Genomic DNA, 13,860 nt, shown 5'->3' on the forward strand with positions numbered 1-13,860 from the left:
TTACTTCCACTTCTCTTTATTTGTGTGTTCTGTGTGTAATTGAGAAGTTTGACCTGTAATGGCAAGGGACCAAATAGATCTGTTTTACCACTTGACCACTGACAGTTCTTGCTGATGTTGAAATTCGACCTATAAATTAAATTTGCACTTTAATACTTTACAGGCTACTGTTATGAAGTTCACTGGTGCGAGCCATACATATTTTAGTCATTTTTTAGTACTTTATGACTAACTAACTGCTCAAGCTTAAACTCCACACATTTAGTTATCTGTGAGATCTCACTGGTCACAAGTGTGCTAATATAGTAATTGATAACTTCCCAGTTACATGTCACCATCTTGCCTGAATTTCAATGGTAATTAAATGAGAGAGGATGTAATTTTATGTGTAGCCACTTCTTTTAGTTTGAAGGGAGCCCTAAATGACTTGCGGAAGCTATTGCTAAAGAAGCAAAGTCCTGTTCCTATGTCTCACATTTCTGTCAGTCTAAGCATCATTTTCTATCCAATTATGCTTTAATTAAATTTGCTGTCTCCTTCCTCTGTAAGAAACATACATAATAGTGAATATTACACTTTTTTATCAGCATAGGCCACTTTTAAATTCTGAGTTGAGATTAAAATTCCACCTGCCTTAGGTAGGAAACTGTTTTGGTAGAATTTACAAAACAATTAGGTGTTTATTTCTGTGCTTCAGGTGAGGGCAGACAAGTCAGAATGAAAGAAAGAGTCCAGTTTGTACCTAGGCTGCAAAACCTACAGAAATCAGCACAATGACTGAAGTTCAAGCAAATAATATTTCTGTCTTGTTATCACTTTCAGAAATGCAGTACTTCTTCAGTTACCCATTTGCACTTCATTCTTGTGAAAATCCTACTGAGAAACTTTGCTATCATTGTGTGTAACAGAACACATCATCCAGCATATGTTGTAATTGAAGAGCATACATGAATATGGGCAGAAAAAATAAAAATGTATGAGTTACTACAAAAGTAATAATTTTCCCCGTTTGTAGCTAAAAAATCTTCATCAGTAGGTTTCTGTGCCTGTCCTCAAGTGCTGATTTCTCTCTGTACTGGAGATTCCACCCCTCCCACTTATGACAAATTTTGAATTAATTATATGTGTGGCTGCTTTCTAACAGAGGGATAAAGGTATATCTGGGAAGAAGGACTGCAAATTGTAAATTATCTGTTTGCTGGGTTTTCTCATTCATTTTTGGTTGCATGAACAAGTGAGAATAAGAACTCTCTTGGCAGTGAGACCCACTTCATTAAGGGACATGTTAATCCTAATTTACTGTCAAAACTAGAAAGGCAAATATTCTCCAAGCAATCCGCAGCTGTGTGAAACGAGGGCAATATTTCCATCTTAGAGATGTATAATTAGTTAATAGAAGTTGCTAGTGAAAAGAGAAATGATAAATAAGTTCACTGGAATGGCTGAGGAATGCATATCTAAATCTGCATATTGACAAATTCTTTCCTTAGAGAAGGAGAAAACTTCTCATCTGAAGTTTGGTTTGGGGTTTGGGTTCTTGAGGGGAGGGAGGTTGTAGGGTTTTATTTGGTTTGTGCCTTTTTTTTTCTTTTATTTTCTCTTACTTAAAACACCACAATTAAAGAGAGGAAGTTCTACAAGGCAGTTTCCTTGGTTTTATTTTTATTTTTAAATCCAGGTGCAAAAATTACAGTAATTAATATTAAGCTGAATTTGATTATTTGACTCTTCAGCGTTTCATTGGATTATGTTGACTTTGTAATTTGATTGCTGCACAGACGTAAGCTGTGCTGATTGCATTAAAATACGCAAAGGAAATGAAAAATATTACCAAGCAATGTTCAGGAAACAGTTCTTCATTGCTAGCTGTGAAGACCTCCTTTTGGGAAGACAAATGCAAACAGTAGTAGTGATTATACTGTAATGACAGCTATCGAGTTAGAAATAATTCCTCTACATGGAAGCTAAGTATTTAGGCAGTAATACTTTGTTTCTGGATTCATATGTATTATATAAATAATAAAAACACAACAGATGTGAGATTAATAATATGTTAAAGTATGATATCAAAAAAGTCTAATCCATAAATGAGTTCATGCATTAGGCTACTGATTCCGAATAATTTCATATACATTAAACTTAACACAAACACTCTGCTATGTCATCCTTTAGGAGTTTAGTAACTAATAACTGCTGTATGGTGATTCAGTCAGAAATGGTTCAGACAGTAGCTGGGAGATTCCCCGCAGAGAGTTCTGGGACATATTCCAGCACATATTCCTCTTAGACTGGGCAATGTTAGACTGTAGGCACCTGAGGGAACTGAGCAATAAGCAGGTTCTTCCTACTCCTGCTTTTGTGGCAATTGAAAGACACATTCACCTCTCTGCTGACTGCAACAGTCACTCAGTAGGTTTCTGACATACATCTATTCTGTGTATGATAGGACACAAAGAGAAACTTATGTTCCTTCTGCAAGTGGCTCCACCTACATCTATTTTGAAAAAGTTTTCTGTTGCTGAATATCATAGGGGAGAATTTAAATAAGTATTTTCCAACTTTGGGTATACAATATTTTTTCATTCATAAGGAATAATTTTTCAGTAATATTGACTTATCAGTTGTAAGGTTGCATTTTTTCCTCATTGCTTTTTCCACTGCCTGAGTGCCCTGAAAAAGAAGTAGGGTGTGGAGTGGAAATTTAAAAATTTTCATTGCAGTTTTGTGTTTATTTGAAAAACAAAGGGGAAAAAAATCCAACAATAATAATAAAAAAAAGTTTCATACACAACTTTTCAGACAGCTCCCCTCTATGACTGAATTCAGAAAGTAAAATGTAGCCCTAGATGGAAGACGGAACCTGCCAGACTGGTATTTGAATACTTTTATGGATTTTAAAACTGGTCCTCATGGAGCAAGGTTGTATTCCCCATTGAAAATCTGGTTCTCAATGAGGAAACAAGCATAAGATGCATTGAGATATCCAAAAGTCCCGCTGCATTGCTCTCACGCACACAGATATGCCCATCCTTTCCCTGGGAGAATGAAAAGGAAACTGCACGTTGGTACTCATCCTCTCTTAATATTACATGTAAACTGGAGTTGCTGTGATAACATTTTGTCCACAGTGAGGCTATTTAAATGTCGCTAGTGAAACTAACAGATTTGATGCTATTGTTTTGTTTTTCATTTTTTTTTTGAGGATTTGGGTTTGTTGGTTTTTTTTTGTCTGTTTTGTTTTGGTTGTTTTGTTTTGTTTTGTTGTTGTTGTTGTTGTTGTGGGGTTTGGGTTGTTTCACAGTATCACAGTATCACAGTATGTTTGGGATTGGAAGGGACCTCAAAAGATCATCTAGTCCAATCCCCCTGCTGGAGCAGGAACGCCTAGGTGAGGTCGCACAGGAACATGTCCAGGTGGGTCTTGAATGTCTCCAGAGAAGGAGACTCCACAACCTCCCTGGGCATCCTGTTCCAATGTCTGTCACCCTTGCTGAGAAGAAGTTTTTTCTCAAATTTAAGTGGAACCTCTTGTGTTCCAGCTTGATCCCATTACCCCTTGTCCTATCATTGTTTGCCACTGAGAAGAGCCTGGCTTCATCTTCGTGGCATTCACCCTTTATATATTTATAAACATTAACAAGGTCACCCCTCAGTCTCCTCTTCTCCAAACTAAAGAGACCCAGCTCCCTCAGCCTTTCCTCATAAGGGAGGTGCTCCACTCCCTTAATCATCTTGGTTGCCCTACGCTGGACCCTCTCCAGCAATTCCCTGTCCTTCTTGAACTGAGGGGCCCAGAACTGGACACAATATTCCAGGTGTGGTCTCACCAGGGCAGAGTAGAGGGGAAGGAGGACCTCTCTCGATCTACTAACCACCCCCCTTCTAATACACCCCAGGATGCCATTGGCCTTCCTGGCCACAAGGGCACAGTGCTGGCTCATGGTCATCCTGTTGTCCACCAGGACCCCCAGGTCCCTTTCCCCTACACTGCTCTCTAATATGTAATTTCCCAACCTATACTGGAACCTGGGGTTGTTCCTGCCCACATGCAGGACTCTACACTTTCCCTTGTTAAATTCATTACATTTTTCCCTGCCCAACTCTCCAACCTGTCCAGGTCTCTGGATGGCAGCACAGCCTTCTGGCATGTCAGCCACTCCTCCCAGCTTAGTGTCATCAGCAAACTTGCTGATAGTACACTCTATTCCCTTGTCTAAATTGTTAATGAATATATTGAATAATACTGGCCCCAGTACTGACCCCTAAGGCACTCCACTAGGCACTGGCCTCCAACTAGACTCCGCACCATTGACTACCACTCTCTGGCTTCTCTCCTGAAGCCAGTTTGTTTTTTTGTTTTGTTTGGTTTGGGTTGGGTTTTTCTTAGCTCAAGCAATGCCTTAAGAGCATTTTTAATAACTTAATAACCAGATACATGCATAGACTTTCTAATTGCTTCTACAAGCTCCTCTGGAGTCTAATATTGTATTAAACCATGGTAGTAGGATTTCAGTTACTTATGCAAAAATCACATCAGCAATTGCTAGAAATATTTATCAGTGTATTCACTAAAATGAAAAAGCATTGAAGCAAGTAATAACATTTAAAACAAATAGGAAAGCACAAATGAAAATGAAGCATCTGAATAATTACACAATATACAGTGCAGAATAAATGGTATCAAAATTCCACTTCTGTTTCAAATCAACAATGCTGAAATGTGACAGAAACTTGATGATGGTATGTAACTAAAAATTTAATCCAGTCAAAATATGTTTGCAACATACTCATAGACAATTGTATCTTTGCAATTATTTCTTAATGAAAAGCAGTTGGTTTCTGGAAATGATTAGCCTATTTTATATCCACAATCAAAGAACATATGGAGCTAGACAAGAGTCCTGTTCCAAAGTTCAACGTTTTAATTTACAGAGTAAAGAGAAATAGTTTCTTGCAATGTTTTGCAATCACTTCATACTCAGATTTCATTTTGTGTGTTCATGTAGTGATGCAATCCTAAAAGATAAGAGCATGGAAAAAATAATTTCAGCAATGTACAATAAAGCGAACCTGTAATGGCCAGTGCACAGCAACATAATGGTAAAACAGGAAGAATAACTACTGAGAATAGTCCTAAAAAACCCCTGTTCTGTTCCTAAGATATCATATTAATACTAAAAATGAATGTCGGTGGTCCATTACCTGAAAATACCCGAGACAAACTAAAAGAGATGTTGAAATGCACTTCTGTGTTGAATGTTTTATAGTTCCTGAAAAATCCAGAATGTCATCAGCTCACACATTGTGTCCTAATATATAAAGCTGCATTTGACATCTGTTATGCTTAAAGTCAGCATAAAACCCAAAAAGGGAAACTTCCAATTGGTTTGCTATAAATACTGAGTACTTTACTGCCCTGTCTTTCTTCCTTATATTTTTTGTTTGTTTGTTAAGTTTTATCTTCTTCAGGAAGATATGGAAATAGTAAAAGGAGAGAGAAACTTTTCAGAAGAAAAGAATCTTTATCGCTGAGAAAGCAGTAGCAAAACATTAAAACGAGATCAAATTTAGGTTAGATATAGAGATGCAACATTTAATTTATGTGAGTGCACTGGAAATGAGCTTCTCTAGATAATTTTAAAAAGGAAGATTCACATAAGCCCAAGGATAAGTAGGTCTTAAAGATATCGTTTGCCCAGTCATAGCTGGGATACAGGCACTGCAACTTCCTACTGCAACATCATATGACTGTGTGGAATAAACAACTCTTTTGAAGAGTGTGAACACATATTTCAGACGTAACTCTGCAGAAAGTATTTCCCTGGCAGAAAATAAAAGTGGTATGCTATTGCTGAGAGTTCATGAATGTACAGAATGTATAAATAGGAAACATATATGCAGAGTTCCCTTCAAGAAGAGGTATGTTTTTTTGATTATTTATGGCTAGCTTGTCTTCTTGAATTCATCTTTAATTCTCTCTTTCAAAGCCCTACCCTACAATTATTATTATTTATTCTGTCCCTGTCAAGCTGAAACTCACTCAGCTGGAAAAAAAGAAAAAATCCTTCAAAGTATTGTCTCTTAACTTCAAATCTCAGTCCAAATCTTATGGTTTAATTTTTAATTCTTAGTATATCCCAACTGCTACAGCACATCACACAAATTTTGCAGTTATCCATAAGCATATTTTTATTCCTTCATAATATGAACTCACACAGATAACTATGATGTATTTGTCTGCAGACGGTGTTGGACAACTTCATTTTTACTGTGGGCTCAGAATGTTCATTTGGAAATGTACTTTGGCTCAACTAATGCAAGATAAGTTGTTATGCATCAAAACTTAATCGTATCAGTTATTCCCAAAGACAACATATTCAGAATGAACCTTCAAGTGTCTTACAGATGACTCAGCTCAAGCCACTGTACTAATAAACTGATGTTTTTACTGTGGTATTAGCAAAGTACAAGAAGATGAGGGAGTTTCCTGAAACTATTTTGCAATGATCTTTTAAAATGTATACTGGCTGAGCAAACCTCTTCTTCAAAAAAGCCAAATATGGCAACACAGTGGCAATGCAGTGATCAGTTTTACCTTTCTATTTTACAGTAATGAATTATGAAGGGCATTTATTTAACAAGCTCCTTTTGAAGCTTTTGTACATGATTACAAATGACATGTGTGACGTCCAGCAGTCCTTTCTTTTGCATAATGATCACAGATTATACTTTGGAAGAGTAACATGGAGGCAAAGTGACAGCTCCAGTCACTTAATAAGAAGTTTATTAAGAAACTAGGACTGATTATCAGTTGCAAATTAACCATAATGTGAGTAATCAGCAGAGATGTCACATTGGTGCAAGAAAAATGATAAACAGAAGAATGTTCATCCCTATGTTAATCAAGAAGTACCTACAGCTCATTACAGAAAGTCATTTGCAAGAACCTAGGGATGCAGGATTTGTGAAATGTGATTTGGAAAAGGTATTGGACAATATCACCATACATACCTTTGGACCATATTTAATATGCAAAAATACTGTGTTTTTTATAGAGATTCAATGGATTATCTACATGATAAAAGCTATACTTGCAATATATAAAAGCTTAATTAGAGTTTTTGACTTCTGAAGTACACAATATTTTTGAATCAGCAAGAAAACAAATTGTGTTTGTTTATATATATTATTTTGCTAGTTCCATTAAAACAAATGTGTAAAATATACGCAAAAATTCAAGCCACAATAAACAGTCTCATATCATTGATTCTAAAAATGATTACATTATCATTTTTAATTGTTAAGTAGTATGACTAGGTTTTGCAAACTGGGTTCAAGCCTCAAACTGTAAGAAAAAAATACAGTCTTCCGGCTCATCTCCTTCTGTATGATATTCTATTCTCCTTTTCCCTATTAGGGCTCACACCATCTGAATACGTCAGTGATATACCTCAATCCATTTTTCCCTTTGACAGATTCATTACTGAAAATATGAATTCAAGCTTTCCTACCCTAGAGAAACTTCCACTATTTAACATAGTTATTTGTCAACAACTTTCCCAGGTTTTACTCACCATAACAGTATTCTTCTGAACAAAACTGCTCAACTAAGGATTTTTTCCCATGGCACAGATCCACTGTGTGTTTTAGGGTTAATTTATTTTGGGGAAGGGATGTTGGGTTTTTTTTTAAGTTTGTCTACTTTAGAACACTTTTCTTTAGTCACTAATAGAATTAAGATAACAGAGTAGCATAGCACAACCTGTCTTTGCTAAAGCTCTATTCCATTCTATCCCGTTCTTCTGTCTACAGCCATATCTTCATCAGTCTTTCCCTCAATATTTGTTCTATAAACACAAAATCAGTGACTGAATCCTGGATTTGTTATAGAACCTTCTCAGTTAGATTTTTTCCATGTTGATATTGTGTGATTTAGAAATATTTTTCACTTTCTGTATTTCAGAGTTTGACAGGGATTAATAGAATATGTGTCCAGTACCCTCATACCAGCTTGTTTGTACCTACCACCGAAAATCAAATAACAGATTTTCTGAGTGTTCTTGTAAGCTTGGCATCGCTAAATCACTTCAATTTTTTTTTTTTCTTTTCTTTTTTTTTTTTTTTTTTTTCCAGAGAGCTGAACTCTGTAGACATGTTTCTGTATTGGCTTATTTCAAATATCATAATTATTTCAAGACCTGTCCAGGACTTCCATGCTCTCTTTGTTAACAAGAGAAGGTAAGTCAATATCTACCAGTAAAGACCTAGATTATTTTCTTTAAATTCAACAGGAATTTGATTTTTTTTCCCCTGAAATGATCTGAGATGAGGTTCCTAAACATTCCTTCTTAAAATTGTTTCTTGAGGCAGAGTGAAGTGTGTGTGTGTGGGGGGGGGGGGGGGGGGGGGGGGGGGGGGGTGTTCTTTAAAACCATATTTTCACCCTTTGATTCAAAAAAAAAAAAAAAAAAGGTTTCTTCAGTTTCTAAAATGATCAGCTTACAGCTATCAGAGGCGCCAAGGTGCAGATTGTTTCTGAGAATACAAAAAAGATGTGATGATTTCTATGCTCTGAATATATCTTTTGGGGATAAGCAGAGGAAGAAATACTATTAGAAAAAAATGAACTTTTTTTCTGAATGACAGCTGGTTGTTTGACAAAATAAAAAGATCAAAATAATTTTTTTTACCCAATTGAGGCCAGATGTTTCTGTAGGACACTTACAAAATAATTTTTTAATCTGTGAAACAATTTGTCCATGCATATTTCATCCTATTCTAGCCCCAAATCTGCTCATTTTAATCAGTGTTCATCTTTATGATGCTTAATAGCATTCAGCAGACCAAATATGTGACTTGTATGTGGGACAGCTTATTCTTACAAGATAGATGTGAGAGTCTCCAGTGTGCGGAGATCTGATAAGCTGAAAACATACAGTTGGCCCTAGGCACCAAAACCAGCCAGATACATTAAATATTTACTGTTTCTGGTTTTATAATGTCTTAATTAAGTAAGAAGATATTATTGTTGAAAAGTTTTCATTTTGTAATTGTCTTTCTCATCAAGGATTAACTTTTTTACTTTTTTTTTCTCAGCTATTTTGACACTTCTCTGAGTGTCAGTGACTCACAGACACTTTTGGTGAGTCAAGAAGTATCATGACATGCTACCTTGATGCAGAGGTCTGAGGAAACCAAGAAAGTAGAAGATGGAAAGTTGGCGCATAACCCACAGGGAGCTCGTAGCCTGTGGAAAAAGCTGTACACTGTGGGGAAACTGAAAGGGCCAAATGAGCAAGGAAAGAACAGTTTTGGGAATATTGGAAGAGGTCATGACTCCTCCCATCTAAAATATTGAGTACTTCCCGTATCTGTTTCAATGAGAAAAATTTTGCAGTTTACAAATTATGATGTAAAATTTATGGTGATAAGATGACCTAGCACATTGTATAGCTTTGTGAAACAAAAGTTAGAGAGCAATTGGAATGTACTATCCTCTTAAAGCCTTTTAAAACATATTATTTACATCACCCATAAACAAGCCCAGGCTTGTATGCATACAGGCTCTTGTATGCATACAGGAGGGAGAAACTTTGATTCTCATTTTGCTGGTACCCATAATATCAGATTCAGGTCCAAGCTACACAAATGGGATCCTTTGTGATCTCTTCCCTCCCTATGAATACTTTCAAGACACAAAGTGAATGTGAGCATTATGAACAAAGTAAAACCAACAGCACTAATATTAGAAGCCAGGATTTCCTCCATGTGACACAAGATGGACACAGTCCCAGTTTAAATGGTAGTTCTGTGAAGGCAAAGGATACCATATAATACAGATGCTCATGTCACACTAGCAAGAACTAGTAATGTTTGTTGTAAATTCATTCTGAGTCTCCTAGTTTTTTTGAAAACTGACATAATCTGGATGACATGCCATGAGAAAACAGAATTGTCCTATTCAGTGACCTTAATGAGATGTCAAAGGGTTAATAAGAAAATTAATTTATCCTTTTAAGCACAAGAAGTAATTAAAGTCTAAAGGAAATCTGCATCATAATTGAAAATGAGTAATGAGCAAGTGAGATGTGAAGGAAAAATGAGTTTGGTAATTAAGACAGGAAGTTCAGTATAACAAGAAGGAATAATGTATTTGTCACCTATGGCACAATTATATCATGCTGATATTAAGCGGAAAAGCTTAAGCTGAAGCAGAACAATAGAGCTGGTGAATGAGGAGGTGTTAGATAGTGACACTGCATCCTCAGCTGGCAAAAGAAACTACTTTGGGGACCAATAATAGGTAGGCTCCTGATAGCATCAGGGCTTTCAAATTAATGAAACTGAAATGTATTAAAAAGGATTAAATAGTAATTGTACTAGCATTTGTATTAAAGCTCTCAAAGTTACTAGTTGTTTGAACTTTAAGAAAAGGTTCCTGAATCACACATCAGAAACACCTGGGCCACTCTTTTAATATGATGGGCCAAAATTGCTCTTGATATCTTTCCCCCAAACTTACCCCAGTGATGAATCTGGTTTATTACTTTCTATGTTTCTTATCTCAATTTTTATGCTGAAAGGCTGAAGCACAGAAATCTTTCATATCTCTAGAGACATCCAAGAAGTTATAACAATTCAGAAGGAACAAAAAAGCTTATGTATCATGTCCTTCATTTTCCATGGCACTTGATACCAATGATGCCTGCTTGCAATAAAGGCATGAAAGAAAAGAGTAGGATCGAATTCTGAAGGTGAATCTTGCATTCCAACCCCCCAATGTCATTTACTATGTTTCTCAGGAAGATACACTTCAAGTTTATACAGCAGACCTAAAATTAGCTCTGCAAGCACTTTTTTTTTGTGCGTGTGCATGTGTGTGTGCAAATGCATGGCTTACTTTCCTTCTACCTTCTCTTTTAAATAAACATTCTTTTACAGATAAGGCATTGTTAAAAGAAAATGGAAACACACGTATAAAAGCAAAAATCATCTTGTCAACCATCAACTTTCTTGCAAATATGCGACGTGTTGTCCTTTCAGAGATGGGAGAATGGTAAGTATCATTGAAGAAGAACATCATGCTAAAGTCTTGGCAACTGTCCAAGTCCTGCATTTTGGTCCCTCCTTTCTAGAAGATCAAGATAATTAAGAATTTATTTTAAAATCTAACATTAGAAATAGATTCTAATAACCAGGTAACTTGTTCCCATCATCTGACATCCTCTAACATTTCCAAAATTCATCCACACTGCAACAAAAAACAGAGGAAGGCAGAGACCTGAGTAAGTATGGACATTTGTGTTGACTTGGGTGGTACTGGAAGACAAAAGTGACCCTCACTGAATGAAATTAGACCAGATTTACTTTTCCAAATATCTGTTGCTCTTTGATGAACTGGAAAAAACACTGAGTTGATGACATCTTTCCTCATCATAGTTTGAGCAATGGAAGATTGCATTTTAGCAATGCTACGGTTTAGCGCTGGACAGGCAGCTAAACAGCAAAACAACCACTCACTCTCTCTCATCTTTCCTTCCCTGGTGGAAAGGAAGGGAAGAAGAGGAAAGACTCATGGGCTGAAGCAGAAATGGATTTAATAAAACAATTTTAAAAAAGGATGAATATAATAAAATGTACCAAGCTATACAGATACATAAAGCAATACTTAGCATCTGAAACATGTGCTCCTGGCAATGGAAGCCAGAGGGCAGACACTGCAAGCACAGCAAGTCCAGTAAAACACAGAGATGGAGTTTTGCCAGGAGGAGAAGCAGAAACAGGAAAAGAGAAAAGGAGCAGGAGCCTTCCCAGGTGCTGGCCATTGAAGAAACAGATCAGTCCTCAGCAACTTCCCGCTTATATATGGAGCATGATGTCCATGGTATGGAGGACTCCTGTTGACTATTTTCGGTCATCTGTCTTGGATCTGCATCTCCCTGATGCTAACTTGCTGCTGGACAGTTGAAAGGTCCTTTGTCCCCTTGGCAATAACCAAGATATCAATGAATTCTTATATTTTTTTTTCATACCAAATCCCAAACACTGGAAAACTACTTGAAAAATCATTGACTCTACCCCAGGGTGCTATTTTATAATTCTGAAACTAAATACAAAACAAAAGACTGTGCTAGCTACCAAGGAGACTGACTAACTGCATGGAAAATTACCTTGGTTGAACAAAACCAGCACAAGTGAACACAAATCTAAGATGAATAAACATTGATTGAACACAGGAATTGCTTAGCATATCAGTGTTCTCTCTCAAAGTGCTAGGAAAATCAGGATTATTTTAGATAAACACATTCATTAAAAGAATCCAAACAGTGAAACTGATATTCTATAATTTTAATAAAATTAGAGGCTGTTTTATCAAAACTATGAGTGAAAATAAATTATGCAAAGAGAAACCTAAGCAACGGTATATATGTGTAACCACACAAATTATTTTTCTACTCCTCTCTATCATGTGAATTTATAAAATATTGTTTATGATACAGTGTTCTAAAAATAATGTAATGACAGTTATGTGCTTAAAAAATGAGACACCCTGAAAAATACACAGTACAAGCTATTTTGCTTTTTTCCATATCATATACAACAACTGAAGAACCAATTACTCACCACCTGGAGAGAATTCTCCTCTTCTATTCTATCTGATCTGATCTGATCTGATTCTATCCTCCCTCACCCTGTGTGCTTACCTCCACAGTCTCAAGCACCATGAGATATGTTATCTAAAATTAACATTTTCACTCAGCTCACATTATTGGTATACACAATGTCTCATGCTCCAGGAGCACATATTATTATATATATAAAATTAATGTGATATAACCATATTTTTCAGAGGCTTTGGAAAACTGTTGAAACAAAATTTGAAGTTCTCCACCAGGGTTCATAACCCAGATTTACTTATTTATAGAGACAGAGAATTGTATTTACTCTGCAATTGAAGCTGATTATTTTAGAGCATATTCCCCTCTATGAAATGCACCACTGCTACTTCTCAAACTGCACATCCTCTGGATATACATCCTGTATCATACGCAGCTCTGGTCAAGGAACACGTGTAGCTGAATTGCCTCCACGTTTAGTTATAACATGTATTTTGGATGGCAAGTTCAAATCTCACCTTTCACAATACCTGAAGTGTGATTTAGTTTTTCTATCTCTTCTCTACCCTTATTCGGAGAGAAGGAATAGAGTGCCTTACAATGTAGCTGTCTGCTCTGCATTTCAAACATAAACAAGAATGAAAAAATAAGAGATGGAGAACAGCTGCTCTTCTTGGCAGCTAAGACCATCACATAAATAAAATACCTCTTGTTTCTACTGAAAGTAATGGCAGCATTGCCATTCACATTAACACACATTTCAACATGATCAAAATTGCCTTTCATAAAGTGGACACACAGCAGGCCCAACAGCACTGCTAATGAAGAACGAAGTGCAAGTTACATGAGGAAGAAAGCCTTTCTGAGGTTGTTATTCTGCAGTTGTATCTAGCACTGTTTTTGCTGAGATTAAAAGTTTGTTTTCTTCACAGCCTGATTCCATGATGAATATTTGTTGGAAACATGCAAAGAAATTCCTATTTATTCCTCAATTGGCCATCTGACCCTGAAACTAAGCACTGGCATCCCTCAAATTTGTCTCTTGAATTATCCACTCAGCACTGAGTTATGTTGTACTCTGTTGATTCTAATGAAAATAATTTTGAACTGGCAAGGGCGAAATTGTTGCAGTGATACAACACTGAACATGTTAGCATATGTTAGTGCCCTGTGTATTGCCACAGAGCAACACAAGCACTGGTGCTTAAGCTTCCTTATCCCCTTCCTGGCCTTAGATCTAAAG

The sequence above is a fragment of the Nesoenas mayeri genome (genome assembly GCF_963082525.1).
Source record: "Nesoenas mayeri genome assembly, chromosome: 2".
NCBI lineage: Eukaryota > Metazoa > Chordata > Aves > Columbiformes > Columbidae > Nesoenas > Nesoenas mayeri.